This window comes from Typopeltis vanoorti, chromosome 7 (genome assembly GCF_054136105.1).
Source record: "Typopeltis vanoorti isolate ZY-2024b chromosome 7, IOZ_Tvanoo_1.0, whole genome shotgun sequence".
NCBI classification, from domain to species: Eukaryota; Metazoa; Arthropoda; class Arachnida; order Uropygi; family Thelyphonidae; genus Typopeltis; species Typopeltis vanoorti.
The window spans coordinates 132,106,762-132,118,900 of NC_143555.1; the positions used below are offsets into that span (position 1 = coordinate 132,106,762).

General features: G+C 36.3%; 1 protein-coding gene across 2 annotated transcripts in view; it reads right to left on the minus strand.

Annotated features, from left to right (window-relative positions):
• The window catches only part of LOC150105074 (Golgi-pH regulating cation channel), a 450,265-nt gene that overhangs the window by 392,291 nt on the left and 45,835 nt on the right, over positions 1 to 12,139 (minus strand). The gene's annotated exons all lie outside the window — the stretch shown is intronic.

The following is a 12,139-nucleotide window of genomic DNA, read 5'->3' on the forward strand; positions in this document are numbered from 1 at the left end:
AAATTAAATAGGATGTATTAAAAGGTCAGAACTTCTGTAGCTCAGTCAGTTTAGACAAGAACTTTGAGTGGAAATATCCACTCAAAGGGTTTGATAAAGATAAAGATATTCTATATTCTGGAGTAATTACTCTGAAAGATTGGTAAATGAAACAAGCAGTGACAGCATGATCATAGAAAACATCCAACAGGAATGCAGTCAGGAATACATATCAATACTTGAAGCCATCAAAAACTAAAATATCAAAAAGTAGCTGGAGTAGATGATATTCACCAGAATTACTCAAACACAGATGTATAATATGTGTATAATATGATAGTGAGGCAGTTGAGTATAAGAATGTTTATAATGTGCCCGAGCCAGTACGAAGGACAAGAAATCAGAATGGGATAGTTAGTATAATGCATCAAGATAAGGGTAGGACAAATGAACCTCTGCATTTCATGTATACTAATGCCAGGAGTATTAGGAACAAGGAGGAGGAATTTCTGGCCTTGATTGGTTCTTCCTGGCCACAGGTCATATGCATTAGTGAAACATGGCTGACAGGAGATGATATAGTTGGTGGGATTGAGGAGTGTTATTGCAACCAAGGAGAATAGAAGTTGTATTGCAGGATAGTGAAAAGAGCTCATTTGAGGCTATTTCGTGTGAGATTGAGACTAACAGAACAAAATGTACAGTTGGGTGCTGCTATAGACCAGGTGATGGAATAGATGGCGGAGATAGTATGCATAGGCAAATTGATGAAATGAGTGGAAGGAAGGTAATTATTATGGGGGATTTCAACTATGGTAACATTGATTGGAAGGAGGAGAGGACACATGTGAGGAAGGAAATGGATTTTATTCAGTTACTGAGGGATAACTATCTGAGACAGCATGTAATGGAAAATACTAGGTGTTCGAGAGTCCTTGACCTAGTAATAGCAGCTGAGATGACTGTAATGAATATGACCATGTTGCCACCTATTGGTGAGAGTGATCATAGGGTCTTGACCTAGGAGGTGGCTAAATGTGTGAAATTTTCGATTAAGACAGAGTATATGTGGAATTATCACATATACTCTGATTTTAGCTTAGGAGACTGTTTGGTTCAGTGCCATGGCATGTAAAACTGCATGGGCTGGATGTTGATAGGGCATGGGAAGTGGTCAAGGAGCATTTGCAGGAGGTTATGGCTGACTGTATACCTAGAGTCTGAATAGTACATCAAGTAAGGGTTAAATGGATGAATAACACCATTAAACTTGAGTTGCAAAAAAAAGAAACAACTGTAGAAGGAATTTAAGGAAAAAGGTGACCTGCAGGCACATGAACGGTATAAAGCGCAGGCCAGAAGGGTAACAAGTGTGGTGAGAAAAACAAAAAACGGATTATGAAAGAAAATTAGCCATGCAAGCTAAAGAGAATCCCAAACAGTTCTTTCAATATGCTGCTAGTAAAAGAAAAAAACTGTACACTGCAGAATGATTTTAAGGAATGCCGATGGTACGGAGGTCACTGAATCAGTTGATATAGTGGAATTACTGAGCGAGCACTTTGCAAGAGTATATCATCCAGGTGGTGACGTTGAAGGAATGAAGGAATCATTACTTTATATGGGAATTGTGGTGAATGAAGTGGAGGCGAATAGTCTATTACAGAACCTCAATTGAATACATCTGTGGGATTGGATGGTATATCAGCACGAGTCTTATGTGAAGCGGCCAAAGAATTGTCAGTTCCCTTGGCCTTATTGTTTAATCTGAGTCATGGGTCTGGTTTAGTCCTGAAGAGGTGGGAGGGGAAAATAGTTCCACTGCATAAAGAAGGATCCAAGACTACTGTTGCAAATTATTGACCGATCAACATATCAGGAATCGTTGTCAAGGTCTTGGAGAAAGTAGTCAAAGAAAAAATACAGGAATGGATTGATGAAAATGAGATACTGTATGGGGACAGCATGGTTTTGTGAAGGGTAGATCATGCCTCAGTAACTTGATCAGGTTTTATAACACAGTGATGGCTGAACTGGATAAGGATAATGGATTTACAGTGATACTGCTGGACCTGGCTAAGGCCTTTGACAGGATACCACATTAAAGTCTAATCCGTAAACTGCAATATATGGGAATGGATATAGGGTTGGTGAGATGGATAGGAGGGTGGTTGATGGAGAGATACCAGAGAGTAGTTTACTCAGGAGTAGAGTCCAAAAGACGGCCTATGACTAGTGGTGTGCTGCAGGGTTCTGTTCTTGGACCACTGCTGTTTAATTTGTTCATTAACGATATAGGGAAGGATCTGAGAGGAACGGTTCATTTGTTCGCTGATGATGCTCAGTTGGGTAGGGCAATAGTGAATGCAGAAGATGTCAAAATTTTGCAGGATGATTTGGATAGATTGAAGGTCTGGGCTATGGAGAATGGATGTCAATTTAATGTGGCAGAATGTAAGGTTATGCATTTTGGGGTGAAAAGATTAGCAGCAGTATATCACATTGGTGGAACTGTACTCCAGGAGATTGATGAGGCCAGGGACTTGGAAGCGTTGGTGGATAGGAAATTGAAGTTTAGGGGGCACATTGCAAAAGTGGCTAAATCAGCTCATCAAATCACTTGGATGCTGAAGAATACTTTGACGAGCAGAGATAAGCAAGTTATTGTTCCTCTGTATCGAGCCTTGATAAGAACCCATCTTGATTACTGTACCCAGATCTGGTCACCTAGGTTTCTTCTTGATGGGAAGGAGGTTGAGAGGATCCAGAGGCAAGTGACCAAGATGATAGCAGGTCTATGGAATGAACCTTATGAAAACAGGTTGAAGATTTGTGGGTTGCAGAAATTGGTTGATAGGCGAAAAAGGGGAGATATGATTGAGACATTCAAATTGCTGAAGAGTTTCTATAGGATTAATTCAGAGGATATTTTTTTGAGAACAGGACTGGTGGTGGGAGGACTAGGGGACATCCATGGAAGCTGGGCAAGAGTGTGGTTAGTATGGGTGTTAGAGCTGGGTTTTTTACTTTTAGAGTTGTGAATGAGTGGAATAAGCTGCCCGAGTCTGTTGTGGGTGCTATGACAGTGAATGAGTTCAAGGCAAAAGAAGTATGATAGATACTGTGTGAATGTTGAATAGTTGTGATGGACATGATTTAGGGTCTCCCTCGATGAGTCTAAGGACTCCTTGGAGTCGCCCATAATAATAATAAGTTTTACAGGCTACATTGCATAATTCAGAAGGCCTGGCTGGTGTTATATATTCCTTATAATGGAAAGTAGTATGTTAACCTGATATCAAAATTGGAGATGCTAATCTCAGCTCTTCACTTTATGCAGATGTTATAATCTTAAATAAACCTAGCAAAAGTCTGCAGGATTCCCCTGATTAAACTGAATAACTGTTGCAATAAATTTGGTATGAAAATGAGCAAAAAAAAAAAAAAAAGATAAAGACAAAGAAAATAGAACAAATAATATTTTAAAATATTTTAAATTTTCCTTCTTGAAGGCAGCAAATTAAATTTGAAAACAGCAGAATTAGCAAAGATAGTACGATAGGAAGTTGACTGAATAAATTTACTTGGAATAAGTAAATTTATTTACTTATTCCATGTAATGGATCTAAGAGCTAGGTAAGAAATAACCCTCTTGATCAGAGACTGGAGACCACAGACAAGAGAGGCCTGAGAAAGATTATGGGTTTGTACAGGTGTCAATGGCAGTATTGTACTAAAAATGAGGATATTAGGAAAAAATTTGCCATTGTTAGCATTCAGGAATGTTTCAGTAGCATTAATCTCAAGTAGTATGGCTACTTAAAGAAAATCAGAGAGAAAGGGTTAGCAAACAAGTGTTCACTGCCAGGATGGCAAGAAAAAGATCCAAAGGAAGACCAAGATCTAGATGAATTGATACAGTAAGAAGTGCCTTAGAAGACAGAAACATAAGATCTGATATCACTGGAATCTTGACAGATAACAGAATTCATTTGGAGGAAAATTATTAACTTCCTATCAACAGTTTTCCTCCAAATTAATTGGAGGAAAATTCTTGACATAATACATGTCAAGAATTTGATGATGATGATGGCATACTGTAAACAAAATCACTACTAACTGTAGATTCGCTGCTGATAAATAGATAAAAATGTTTTCCCAAACATTGCTCAAAGTAGTGAGTAAACTTCCTGATGAAAAATAAACTATACCTGACCTACAGATGTAAAAGTAAAAATGGACTTTGCTGAGTGCCAATTCATTCAAATACACCAGCAAAGATTCTTTGGGTCTCCTTGAATGAACAGTGAATGTATACACTATAGTTCAAGGGAGTCCAAACCACTATCATGCACAACACAATAAGACAGTCTAAACAATATTTATATGAAAACATTTTGTGCTAAAGGAACTGTCAATACATTCAAATATATAAATGGCAGTAGGAAGAAATCCAACTATGATTTGCCATTACAGACTAAGAGCTTCAAGAAGGAAAATTTTAAATATTTTAACCCTTAAAGAAAGGTATTTATTTAATATATTTAAAATTTAAAAATACAACTGCATATGAGATAGCCTCAAACCAGACTAGAATATTTTGAAGGGAAAAAAGTATTAGTTATTAATGAAAATGCAAGAGTCTGACAGTTCATGATCATTATTATTTATGCAAATTTCTCCATATTTACTTATAACCTTTGAGATTGAATTATTCCCACTCTAGCACCAAGGTCTCCATTTATCAACATAGTTATTTTTACTGCATTTGTATTTTAGCTCCTCATAAAACTGTTCAAAATACTCTTTTTCTACCTTCTTCAGTGGCAAAGATGCCTACAATATTAAATAGTCTTTATTTGTTTTTAATTTAACTGTTATAATTTGATCATTTACAAAAGTGTATTTTTGTATTTTATTTTTCTATTTATTATCAATTAAAATGGCCACGACATAACATAATCTATATCTTTTGTTCCTTTTAACTTTTTTTTTTGTTTCTGTTATCAATACTATGTTAATGCTTTTGTTTTTAGTTGTTTTGCTAATTCCAATTCCTTTGTTATTATACTTCTTACATTTCTAATTTTTTATCTTTATCCTTTCATAACCATAACCCATTATTTCTGTCTGATGAAGTTTCCATTTGCATCTTCTGAACATAGAGATTTTTTTTTTTTTACTTGATAAGATAACCAGCCTTGTGGCTGGTTATCTTATCAAGTGTGCAGATTCAAGAGAAGAAGCAGGAACTAAACTGGAAAGATGGAGAAAAGTACTGGAAGAGAGAGGTATGAGACTGAGCAGAAGTAAGACAGAGTATATGTGTTGCACAATGGGCAGCAGCCAGGAGACAGATCTGGAGCTGGAAGGCAATGTCATCAGGAAGGTGAGGGACTTTAGATACTTAGGTTCAACAGTGGAAGAAGATGGAGGAGCTGAGAAGGAAGTGGGATGCAGGATACAAGCGGGTTGGAGGAACTGGAGGGAGATGGCTGGAGTGTTATGCTATAAGAGGGTGCCGATCAATCTGAAAGGCAAAATCTATAGGACAGTAGTGAGGCCAGCTATGACGTATGCTATAGAAACTGTGGCCCTGAGGAAAAATAACATCAGCAGGATGGAAGTAGCAGAGATGAGAATGCTTAGGTGGATGTGCGGTGTGACCAGAAAGGATCGTCTGAGAAATGACTATGTGAGGGAAACAGTGAAAGTTACGAACTTAGGAGCGAAGATACAGGAGGCAAGGTTGAGATGGTTTGGTCATGTAATAAGGAGGGAGGACGAATATGTGGGAAGAAGGGTCATGCAGATGGATGTGCAAGGAAGGAGGAAGTGTGGGTGGCCAAAGAAGAGATGGAGGGAGCTGGTAGAAGAGGACTTGAGGATGAAGAACTTGGATGTGGTGACAGCCCAAGACAGGAGGATGTGGAGGAGACTCATCATCAACAGTGACCCCACTTAAGTGGGAGAAGCTGCAGGAGAAGATAAGATAACCAGCCTTGTGCAAAACCCCAATCTGGAGGACTCGAGGTATCTCTCTTAGCATGGTATCTACTTCTTGATAAGCTAGAGAGACCCCATCAGTAACTTAGCTACAACTGACATACATCTAGAGGTCACTGACAAAAGTAAGTCTTCTTACCACTAGAAGGTTGAAATACCATAAGGAGGTAAAGGAATTCAGTGTATCTAAATAACTATCTTAATTGTCTGCCTTGTCACTGTGTTTGCTCTGATGATGCTATGTTATACTAGAGAAATATTAAAGTAACTTTCATGGCTTACACATATAACAAAAATTATATAGAATTCATTCAAAAATTCCAATATATTTCACCCAACATTATGTGGATATCATCAGGAAAAGAGACTGTTAACTACCTTCAAAACATGAATCAAAATAATGAGTCATAAATCAAACGTATGTTAGCTCATGACTCAGTCGCAGCTAAAGTATATGATATTACTAGCCAGTCTGGTTGGCTGAGTGGTTAGCGTATCTGCTCTCCAGCCAAAGGCTGTGGGTTCAAATCCTGCCATGGGAAAGGATGCTTGTGATTGTTTGTGAAAATACTAGTAGTGGCTGTGAGCAGTAAATGGCATTGGTGTAGATGATGAGGTTTGCTGTAAATGGTGGATTGATTGGAGACAGAGAGTTATAGAGTAGGTGCCCTCCCTCAATAAGTCTTGGACTCGCTCGAAGTGTTGTGTAATAATAATAACACTATTTAAAGTAAGGGGATATTAAATCCCACATTGTTTTAAAACCGAATAAGAAACTCAAAGATCGGAATCAAAGAGTTTCATGCCGAATATAGTAAACTATAAGAGTATCGGCAACTACTAGCGTAAGCTAAAGCATGTAGTACAAACTAGGGCAACTTGTAGCAAAGGTGGAGAAAGTTCTGATCGCTATTCTTAGTATTTTCCATAACGTAAAACCCATCTCCTAGGAGATGGGTGATGTTTTACATTATGGTGGGAGGTCACTACCCAAACCGATTTCAATCTTTATTGAGATCTCATCAGTGAGTAGCTAGACCAAATAAATATAGATTACATTATACTATATTATATATATATTATAATGTAAAACATCATACTTCTCCTAGGAGATAGGTTTTACATTATGGAAAATACTAAGAATAGCGATCAGAACTTTCTCCACCTTTGCTACGAGTTGCCCTAGTTTGTACATGCTTTAGCTTACGCTAGTAGTCACCGATACTTTTATAGTTTACTATATTCGGCATGAAACTCTTTGATTCCGATCTTTGAGTTTCTTATTTGGTTTTAAAACAATGTGGGATTTAATATCCCCTTAATTTAAATAACATTTTACATCGCCGAAATGAAGCCTATTGGCTCTTTATTTTTAAATAATAATAACACTATTAGAGTTCTACGGAACAAATGCAGTAAGTTGGGTAGATTAAAAAAATATTTAAAATAATTATTAATTAAAAAAAACCTTATGAACATGAACAATTAATAGTGATCACTTACTAAAACTTGGATTTGGCACAGTCTGATCAGTTCAGGTTTGGACAATTTCTTAGCGTTTCACATGTTTCAAGGAAAAGACTATCAAATTTGAACTTGCTGGAGTGAAGTTTGGTCTGGTTCCAAAGAACTCTGTGCCCAGTGTCAATAGCATGATAAACAAGGCTAGACTTGTCAAAGTACATAAATGTAATGTAGTCTTGATGTTCTTCAATTCTAATCAAGGCAGAATGGCTAGTCTGTCCCAAATAGGAAAGATGACATGAGTAAGATACTTGTAGATACCCGATAAGGAAAGCAGTAGTAATGTATCTTTTGTTAATGGTAGGAAGGAAGACAGTTTCTGAGCTGGTTTGAAAGAAACATATAGACTGAATTTACAAAGAATCCTTGCTATATGTTCCGAGGTTCCTTTAAAGTAGGGTAATTGAAATTCTTTTCGCGATTGCAGTCTGGTAGAAGGATGGTAATTATCAATAATTTTTTGAACGGTAGGTTTGTTGTAGCCATGACAAATCAGAATGCTTTTCATTTTATTCAGTTCATCTAACAAAAGGTAATCAGAAGAGCAGATCATATGAGTTCAGTGTATAAGGCTCTTGGTAATACCCATTTTTTGTGATGAATGATGGTGGGAGGATGAGTGAATGTATCTACCAGTAAAGACTGGCTTCCAATAAACTGAAACTTCAACATAACCTGTACACAGAGCTCATACAATCTGCTCTTCTGAACCTCTTTTGTTAGATAAACTGAATAAAATTAAAAACAATCTGATATATAATGGATGCTTCAAAACTACCATTCAAAAAATTATTGATAACTATCATCCCTCTACCAGACTACAATCTGACGTGAAAAAAATTTCAATATTCTACCTTAAAGGAACCTTAGAACAAATAGCAAGGATTCTTCACAAATTCAATCTACAGAGTCCATCAAAAAATGTATATACGCTTTAACAGATGTCATCTATAGACTTTTTTCGAAGTTGGATCGAATTACGATAGCGGTGTGGTATGATGTTCTCTCAAAAGATGTTGTTATTCACATGAATACTAGCATCAACAGGTGACTGGTAGGACAATCAAACAAAATGGATGAGGCACAATCGAGGAATGCAAGACCATTTTAAAGTGGTATTTAAACTTTGAGAATGTTGTTAAAGTTCAACAACAATGGAGGTGCGAGTTCGCAACACACTCTCCAACATGCCTACATGTATTCAAGATAAGTTTGAGACCCATGAGTCTCAAACAAGGGAAGATCCGGAAGGCCTTGCACAGCAACATCTTGCTTCCTTGGCTATGGTGTTGAAACAGTTAACACGCTCGGCACAGAAGTCTACCACACAATATGCATGTGAGACAGGAGTTAGCAGTGCAAGCATATGGTGCATTCTTAAAGCAGCTAAATAGAAAGTTTGCCTCCCAAGATTATTACATGCAATGAAAGAAGACGATCCTGGTTGAAAAATGCAATATTGTGAATGGTTTCAACACATGGTAGATGAGGATGAGGAAGTTTATGAGGAAGATGGTTTTGTCTGATGAAGCACAATTTAAGCTTAATGGTGTTAACAGTGAATCAGCATAATGGTGTTTACTGGCTCAAGAAAATATAGGCGTTTATATGGACAAGGCAGTCAATTTACTGCGGCTCAATGTCTGGTGTGGATTGTCATCTAAGGGTTTAATAGGACCATTCTTGTTTGAAGGTACTGTTACTGGTCAAGTGTACCTAGATATGCTACGCACATCCATTTTACCTGCCATTCAGGAATGATTTTTTTCTCTTCCAACAAGATGGCACATTGTTACCCTGATACCTTAACTATGTGGAATTTTCAGTTATCATGGTGTAACATGAAGAGAAAATAAAATAAAACCCATGTATAAAAGCTAATAGATAGATTATTTAAAGAAAGAAAAATATTCTTGCTTTCAAGTAAAATATATGTCAAAAAAAGTGTTTGTTGAACTAAATAATAAAAGAAGGAATGTATTACAGTTGTGATATAAACAAATTTTTTAAGTAAGACAGAAAGGATTAGTCATAAGAAATTGTATGTGAAAGGCTAGAGATTAAAATATTAAGTAAATTCATAGAAAAATTTTGGAAGGGGGGTTAATTTAGAGGCTAGCAAAAGAAAATTGATAGACTATCGCTCATGTGCTCACCGACCTCAGGATGTCTGGCAGAAAAAAGCCACCCTAATTGATCGGTGAAGTCGAATCCAGTAAGGGGCGGAGAAAAGAAATTAAAGAAGGTGCCGGTAGGTGTCAAGGTATAAAATGGTTAGAAACCCCACCCAGAAGGATTTTTCTGGATAGTTTCTTCACGAGCTCCTTCGTATAGGTTTCACGTGGTTTTCCTGAGTGGCAGGATTGGAGTTATCTCCTTCATCACAACAAGGAAACAAAAGTGAGTGAGATTTCGATTCCGTATTTCCTATGGTAAGAAACGAGGAATGCCATTTAGCCAAAGGAAAGAAGGTATTGTCTAAGTGGTTCATCATCCAGTGACAACTACGAGAAAGGGAAATCTGTAAAGAAGTCGGTGTCCAGGAGGCGAGTTTCATAGTCATGGTATAGATGATTCTAAAGTGTGTTCTTAATTCAAGTACGAAAAGTAAAGATCGCATAAGCACAGTTTAATGCCAAAAGAACTTAGGAGTGACCGATTATAGGAGAGATCATACCAGGACAGTTCAATCGGAAAAAGGTAGAGGCCAATATAGAAAACTCAAGAGAAAAAAAAAAAGGTACTGTAAAAATCTCGTGTTAACTGAAAATCGTCTGTAATTGTAATCATTATTCTATTACTGAACTGTTGAAGAGACTAAGGAAATTTATACTAGGATTTTAGTACATGACTGATTATAATGAAAGTATGCCTGTTAATATTAATATTATATAAGTAATTACGTGTCCTGAGAATTATGCAAGTGTATTGTAACGTATAGGAAAGTTTTACATGTCAAAGTTATGTGTTAGTACAGTGTAAGGATAATTTAATCTACATAGTTTTGGATAGTTAAATAGAGTGAATTGATCACATATGTCCATGTGCTACAGCATATAGCATATATTCAGACTAATATAGGGTTAACTAAGGTGTTAATTAGATCTGAGATTATACATATGATTGTATGTGTTGAATTTGATATGGCGGCATGATCGCAATACCCATATAGGATCATAGCCAAATTACTTGTGATAAGCTAATGTTGTTTTGTAAATGTTTTCTTAGTATTGAATTGAATTATATTAGAAATTGAATTGTACCATACTAATGAGTTTAATAAACCTTTGTACATTGATAAAAGTTGTCTGAAATTGCTGCCCAAAACCAACTTGTTATGAATAGATTGTAATTAATATTTAATTAGCTAAACTACATCCTGTCGACTGCGCCATTTATGTTGTGTCCCAATTTAAGAGAATGTTACAATGCTGTAAAGGAACGCGAACAATTGCTTGGAGACCTCCGTCCCGCACATATTCATGGGTCAATAAACATAATTGAAGAAAAGAGCAATTCTGAAAAGCGGCAAGGACATATTAAAGAGAGTAAGGAGAGGAGAGAAAGATCTAAGTCAAGGAGACAGGGAAATTCCAGGCTCAGATTGGCAATTCTCCAGGTTCAATCAGTTTGAGCAATGCATGGGGGAAAGCATAGCAAACAAGCAGAATTTCACTAGATAGAATAATAATCATAAATTGGGACACAACATAAATGGCGCAGTCGACAGGATGTAGTTTAGCTAATTAAATATTAATTACAAGCTATTCACAACAAGTTGGTTTTGGGCAGCAATTTCAGACAACTGTTTTATCAATGTACAAAGGTTAATTAAACTCATTAGTATGGTATGTTTGAGAATTTTAGAATTTGAAAGTGACAGTCTTAATGCGAGTGGAAGAATTGTCAAAGCAGAAGTGGAATTATGGGACTGCAGTGGTGATACAAGGTATGAAAATTGTTGGCCAGCCTTAATGAAAGCTGCACATGGTGTAATATTTGTATATAGTACTGAGCAGTTCAATATTGAAAAAGAGATGGATATGTGGTATGCTAATTTTGTCCAGGCACAAGGGTTAAAAGACAGTCATGTAGTGTTTTGTCATCAGAAGTTAGGAAAACCAGGACATTCATCACAATTATCAAATCTCTTTTCTCGAGTCACATGGGTGCAAACCAACATTCAAGAAAATGGTAATTATCTACGTAGAGACTTTAATTCTTTTCTCCAACGTCTGCTTAGTAACATAAATGAACAAAGGGATCAAGAAGAGTTGAACATTATGAATCACCATTAAAAGCCATATTAAGCTTGCTAATATTCTTGGCAGATATTAAAGTAACATTTTTTTACAAAAAAAAGGGAAAAAAAAGGATTAAAAAAAAAAGAATTAAAAAAAAAATTTTTTTTTTGTTTAAAGGGGAAACCTTTGTTACACCCTGATACCTTCATTATGTTGAATTTTCAGTTATCATGGTGTAACATGAAGAGAAAATAAAATAAAACCCGTGTATAAAAGCTAATAGATAGATTATTTAAAGAAAGAAAAATATTCTTGCATTCAAGTAAAATATATGTCAAAAAAAAGTGTTTGTTGAACTAAATAATAAAAGAAGGAATGTATTACAG